Source organism: Nannospalax galili, unplaced genomic scaffold (assembly GCF_000622305.1).
Source record: "Nannospalax galili isolate Female #2095 unplaced genomic scaffold, S.galili_v1.0 scaffold188, whole genome shotgun sequence".
Classification (NCBI taxonomy): Eukaryota; Metazoa; Chordata; class Mammalia; order Rodentia; family Spalacidae; genus Nannospalax; species Nannospalax galili.
In genome coordinates, this window is record NW_008360325.1 from 2,409,347 (window position 1) to 2,415,811 (window position 6,465).

Genomic DNA, 6,465 nt, shown 5'->3' on the forward strand with positions numbered 1-6,465 from the left:
AATCCCACGTGTCAGGAGATAGGACCATACGAAATAAAAAAGTTTCTGTCAGCGGAGCACACAGGCAGCCCACAGAATGGGAGAAAATCTTTATCAGCTACACACCAGATAAAGTGAGACCCTGTCTCAAACTCCCTCCCCCCACCAAAAAATTGTCACAAAAATATGACAGGATGTGGCGAACGAGGAATCGTTATTCACTGCTTGTTGGAGTGAAAATTAGTACAGCTGTTATGGAAATCAGCTTGGGTGTTCCTCAAAAAATTAAGACTAGGGCTGTCATATGACCCAAATTATGTCACTCCTGGGTATATACCTAGAGAACTCCAAAGCTTACTATAGAGATATTGGTACCCTCATGCCTGTTGAGGCTCTATTCACCACAGCAAGGAAATGGAACCAATCTAGTTGCCCATCAACAGATAGATAATGAAAGCTGGGCTCTAAAGAAGGCCAAAATTAAAAAAAAATTCACAGCAAAATGGATGGCCCCAGAATGTATTATATTAAGTTAGGCCACCAATCTCAGGAAGTAAAGCATTTTCCCCCATATGTGGATCCTGGCCTTTACTGTACACACACATATTCATGTGTAAACAAATGCATGTGTGGGTACACTATAACACTTAGACTGGAGAACAAGAAATGGTGATTTGAAAAGAAAAGGATCAAACGATTGACGTGACTACCCAACCTTATGTGTGGTGTACTGGCAGAACTCACTTCTCTGTGCCACGAGTCCAGTAAGTATTCTTTCAGGCAGTGATTGTGAGAACTGGGTTTCCCTTTTGTTTTACTATAAATTTTAGGACTTTCTAATAAAATTTTAAACTATTAAAAATGAGACATCAGGTTGGGCGTGGTGTACATAGTGAGCTCCGGGCCAGCTGGGGCTACAGGGAGACTCTATCTAAAAAAAAAAAAACCCAAAAAACTAGATTTGAAAAAATTCATATTATACTGAATAACCAAAATTAACATTATTACTTAGGGATACACCAAACAAAATACTAAATATCACAAACACTTAAAAATCTAATTATAGAAGGATTTGAGAAACCAAAAATGAGGGAATGAGAGAAATGCTCAGTTCCTTGGGGGACCAGATGGTCAATGAAGTTGAAGATGAATATCATCCAGCGTCTTTGAAGTCCATGGGAATGTGATCTCAGATGAGGTTGGCACATGTTCGATGTGAGAAATGTGAACTGAAAAGTTCGTCTCCTGCAGTTTTGTGGGTTAGAAAGCCCTGGACAGAGTCTTTTCCCTCTAGGCAGAATGGAGGTTTTTGATGTGATATCTTTTATTCTTTGAGTTGATGAAATTGTTTGATTTTTACATCCTTTGATGAAGACTCTGAAGGATCAGTTATCATATTTAAAAGTCCTTCATAATATATGTCTTTAATAGAGATAGATCCTATAACTTTTACTTAATTTTTAAATAGAATGCTGAGTTCTTATTTTATAAAAAATAATGGATATTGGGGGCTGGAGAGATGGCTCAGCGGTTAAGAACACTGGTTGTTCCTGCAGAAGACCCAGGTTTGAATCCCAGCACCCACATGCCAGCCAACAACTGTCTGTAACTCCAGTCCCAGGGGATCCGACAGCCTCTTCTGACCTCTGTGGGCATTGCACAGCATGGGTGCACTTACCTACATGCAGGCAATACACACATACACATAAAAAAATGGATATTTTCCAAAAGGGCTGAATCTTAGAAGAAAACCCAAAGCTTTAATTTTAACAATTTCTCAGTGTTATTTATCAAATAGGCCAAGTTTTATAAATACATTTAAATATTTGTTCATTAAAATGAGTTCTATGATCACCATGTAATTTAGTAGGAAAGTCTCAAATAGGAATAATTGCCTTTAAAAATGATTTATTCTATTTTTAACTCTCTCTCTCTCTCTCTCTCTCTCTCTCGTGTGTGTGTGTGTGTGTGTGTGTGTGTGTGTGTGTTTGCACATGTGTGCAGATGCACTGGGAAACCAGAGACATCAGATTCCCTTGGAGCTAGAGTTATAGGTGGTTGTGAGCTGATTGACCTTGTGCTGTGAACCAAACTCAGGTTCTCTGGAAGAGGAGTACTAGCTTTTAACTTCTGAACATCTTTTCAGCCTCGGGAATAATTCTTTAAAGCAAATTTTCTCCTGTTGTTAAGACTGTGACTGAGGGTGGGTTCAGACCTCCATCGGGGTAGGGGCTCAGAGCTGAGCAGGCCGCCAGAGAGTGCCAGGTTCTGGCCTCCCTCTGTCCTCCAACTACCAGAGAGCCTGAGAACCCAGGGGACTGCCTGGCAGCCTCTGGATCCTGGCTCCACTTGGTGGTGAGCTTCCCCTAATTGGGCCATACCCGTCCCCCTACCTGGGATTTTGTCCGGCCCCTCCCAAGGCCCTAGGGCAGATCTGGCTTTGGTAGGCTAAGACTGAGATCCTAGCAGACAGCCTGAGAGGGTGGGTTCAGACCTCCATCAATGTAGTGGCTGGGATCTCAGTAGACCACCAGAAAGTGCTGAGTTCTGGCCCCTCTCTGGCCTCCCTCTGGCATAGGGTTGACAACTTGGGACAGCCAGAGAGAGTCTGGATCCTGCCTCCACATGGTGAAGGAAGCCTGAGTGTACCTGACTGGAACCTGAATTGGGCTTCTGTGGGTACCCCTGAATAGCTGATCTGAAGCCATCAGTTCCCTCCAAAATAAGCCGCAGAGAATCTGAACCCTGTACTAACCAGCTTTACATAACCAATAAAGAAAGGATCTAGGCACCCAGAAAATACAAACAGAAGCATACTTCAACTTAATTCTCATATCAGAATCATAAACAACCAAAGAAATTCACATGCCAAAATCATAACAAAAGAATAATAAAATGGAAAGCCAAATCACTATGTCCCCACCAAACCCCACCAATCCTGTAGAAGAGTTCTACAATGAGAACCCCCTAGAGATAACCCAGGGCACTGAATTTAGAAGAACAATCCATAAACATGATCAAGGTATTCAACAAATTTAAAGAACACACAAACAAGCAAATCGAAGAACTAAAAGTAAACTTCTGAATGAATTCAGAAAAAAATAGAAATATTGAAAAATGCTCAGGCTGAAAAGAAGAAGGAAGTGAAACACTCAGTGAGCCAATTAGAAATGACAGGAGAAAGCATCACCAATAGGATGAATGAAATGGAAAACAGAGTATCAAGGCTAGAAGATAAAGTGGACAAACTGGACCACTCAAGCAAAGAGCGAAAATTAAAAAAAAACCACAGGAATGAAATATGCAAGAAATGTGGGACACCATGAAAAGACCAAATCTACGGATCATAGGAATAGAGGAGGGAGAAGAATTTCAGGTTAATGGTGTGGACCAGGTCTTAAACAGGATTGTAGAAGAGAATTTTCTGAAATTAAGGAAAGACATCCCCATACAAATACAGGAAGCACATAGAACACCAAATAGACAGGATCAGAAAAGAAACTCCCCACAGCATATCATAGTAAAAACACTGAATGTACAGAACAAAGAGAGAATACTGAAAGCAGCAAAAGAAAAACAAGTCACATACAAAGGAAAGTCCATGAGAATTACAGCTGACTTAATGCAAACTATGACAGCCAGAAGAGCCTGGGCCAAGGTATTTCCAGTTCTATGTGACAATAGATGCCAGCCCAGAATACTATACCCAGCAAAAATGTCTATTATAGTTGAGGGGGAAATATAAATCTTCCATGACACAAATAGCCTGAAAGAATACATGTCCACAAAACCAGCCCTTCAAAGAACACTTGAAGCAATACAGAGAGCAAAGAGAGGAACAACTATACTCCAGGGGCAATGAAAGAAAATAAAGATATAATAGTGAAAACACAAAATTACACAGAGAACACAAACAGCAATCAAAATGATGGCAACCAATACACACCTTTCAATAATAACCTTAAATATCAATGGACTGAACTCCCCAGTCAAAAGACACAGGCTAAGTGAATGGATTAAGACACAAAATCCATCTCTTTGCTGTCTTCAAGAAACCCATCTCACCTTCAAAGACAGGCACTGCCTTAAGGTAAAAAATGATCAAAAAAATATTCTAAGCAATGGCACTAAGATGCAAGCAGGTGCAGCAATTTTAATACCTGACAAAATAGACTTCAAGTTAAAACTAATAAGAATAGATAAGGAGGGTCATTTCATTCTGATCAAAGGAACCATTAACCAAGAAGATATTACAATCCTTAATGTATATGCACCAAGTTCTGGTGCACCCAAATTCATAAAAACAACACTACAGGACTTTAAGACACAGATTAACCCCAACTCAGTAATAGCAGGGGACTTCAATACCCCACTATCTCCATTAGACAGGTCAACTGGACAAAGAAGAAACAGACGTCTGAATTAAATGATACAGTACATCAAATGGACCTAACAGACAGCTTTCAATTATTCCACCCAAACACCAAAGAATACACTTTCTACTCAGCACCTCATGGAATACAAAAATATTGAAATAATTCCATGCATTCTATTGGACCACAAAAGCAATAAAGATCAAAATCAACACTGGACGAAACCCTGGTCACTACATGAACTTGTGGCGACTGAACAACACACTCCTAAACAGTGAGTGGGTCAAAGGAGAAATTAAGAAAGAAATAAAAGAATTCCTGGAATTCAATAAAAAGGACAATACAACACAGCACAACCTCTGGGACACATTAAAAGCAGTCCTAAGAGGGAAGTTTATAGCTCTAAGTGCCTACATTAAAAAATTAGAAAGAACCCAAATAAAAGACCTTACACTGCAACTCAAAGTACTGGAAAAGCAAGAACAAATGAAATCCAAACCCAGCAGAAGAGAAGAAATAACAAAAATCAGGGAAGAAATTAATGAAAACAATACAAAGAATCAACGAATCCAAGATCTGGTTCTTAGAAAAGATAATAAAGATTGACAGACCGCTAGCTCAGTAAACCAAAAGAAAGAAAGAGCACCTCAAAAATCAACAAAATCAGGTATGAAAGAAGAAACATCACAACAGACACCAGAAACATCAAGAACATTATAAGGGAATACTTTAAAAACCTACACACTACTAAGTTTGAAAACCTTAAAAAAAAATGGATGGGAATCTAAAAGCATGAGATCATTCACTATGATCAAGTCAGCTTTATCCCAGAGATGAAGGGATGGTTCAATATATGCAAGTCAATATGTGTCATTAATCACATAAATGGACTCAAAGACAAAAACCACATTGTCATCTCAATAGATGCAGAAAAGGCTTTTGACAAAATTCAGCATGCATTTATATTCAAAGTCCTAGCGGGAATTGGACTGGAGGGAACATACCTCAACATAATTAAAGCCATATATAACAAACCCACAGCCAACATCATTCTAAATGGAGAAAAACCGGAAGCATTCCCATTGAAATCAGGAACTAGACAAGGATGTCCACTATCTCCACGCCTTTCCAACATAGTGCTTGAAACTCTTTCTAGAGCAATAAGACACGAGAAGGAAATTCAAGGAGTACTAACTGGAAAAGAAGAGGTCAAACTATCACTTTTTGCAGATGATATGATACCATACCTAAGAGATCCCAAAAGTTCCACTAGAAAACTCCTAGAACTGATCATCACTTTTGAAGTAGTGGCAGGTTATAAAATCAATCTACAAAAATCAGTAGCCTTTCTGTATACCAATAACAAGCAATTGGAGAAAGAATACAGGGAAATGCTCCCATTCACAATTACTGCAAAAAATTAAAATATCTTGGAATAAATCTGACCAAAGACACCAAAGATCTCTACAATGAAAATTTTAAATCATTAAAGAAAGAGATTGAGGAAGACACTAGGAGATGGAAGGACCGCCCATGTTCATAGATTGGAAGAATTAATATTGTTAAAATGACCATCCTACCAATAGCAATATATAGATTCAATGCAATTCCAAACAAAATCCCATGACATATTTCACAGAATTAGAAAAATGCATCCTTAAATTCATGTGGAGGCACAAAAGACCCTGGATAGCCAAAGCAACCCTGAGCACAAAGAGCAATGCTGGGGGGATTACTATACCAGATCTCAAAGTACACTACAGAGCCACAGTCATAAAAACGACATGGTACTGGCGCAAAAACAGACACATAGATCAATGGAACATCATTGAAACAGAAATATAAGTCCGTGCAACTACAGCTACCTGATTTTTGAAACAAGTGACAAAAATATACACTGCAAAAAGGCAGCATTTTCAGCTGCTGGGAAAATTTGATATCAAAATGTCGAAGAATGAAACTAGATCTTTATATTTCACCCTGCACAAAACTCAACTCCAAATGGTTCAGTGACCTCAATATAGACATAATGTCAGAGGCTTTGAAGCTGGTAGAGGAAAGATCAGGAGCACAGCTCAACATACAGGCGCAGGCAAGGAGTTTCTCATAAAGC